Genomic DNA, 634 nt, shown 5'->3' on the forward strand with positions numbered 1-634 from the left:
TTGCATCTGCTCAACAGTGTGTGACCCAAACAGCCAGTGTTCCCTCCCCTAGCAGAGCCAAATTTTCAGAACCAGGGCTCAGAGCTCTGGGGGCGGATGGGAGCCCTTTGTTGAGTGGCATCTGGTTGGTGCGACCGTTTTTACTCTGAGTGCAGACCTGTCAGGAGGACCGTCCCCACCACCTGACCACGCAATGTCCTCCCCACTGTGCCTGGACAGACACTCTAAGGACACCCAGACTCTGCTCTGGACCGGAGCCTTCCTCTGTGGACCACCCCGCAACTTCAGTGGTAACACTGACCTTCTTCATGGTGGGTTCTGGCCTGGGGCGGGAGCCCATGCGGTGGCTGCATCCACGGGGCAGGTAGGCCTCAGTTCTTCTTCCACCAGCATCCCTGAGACAGTTAAGAGAGGAGAGGCCAGTTGAGCAGATTATTAAGCTAATTTAAAAACCAAACATTTGTTTTTTATCTTTGACTTGTGTCTGTCTTGTTTTGGGGGCCTGTGAGGAGCAATGCGACTTTCCACACCTCAGATGCTGCAGAAAGAATGGCTAAACTCCAGCCCAAGTGAGCACAGGTGAGGGGCAGGTGAGTGCAGGTGAGGAGTAGGTGAGTGCAGGTGAGGGGTAGGC

Source organism: Colobus angolensis, unplaced genomic scaffold (genome assembly GCF_000951035.1).
Source record: "Colobus angolensis palliatus isolate OR3802 unplaced genomic scaffold, Cang.pa_1.0 Scaffold82, whole genome shotgun sequence".
Taxonomy (NCBI): Eukaryota; Metazoa; Chordata; class Mammalia; order Primates; family Cercopithecidae; genus Colobus; species Colobus angolensis.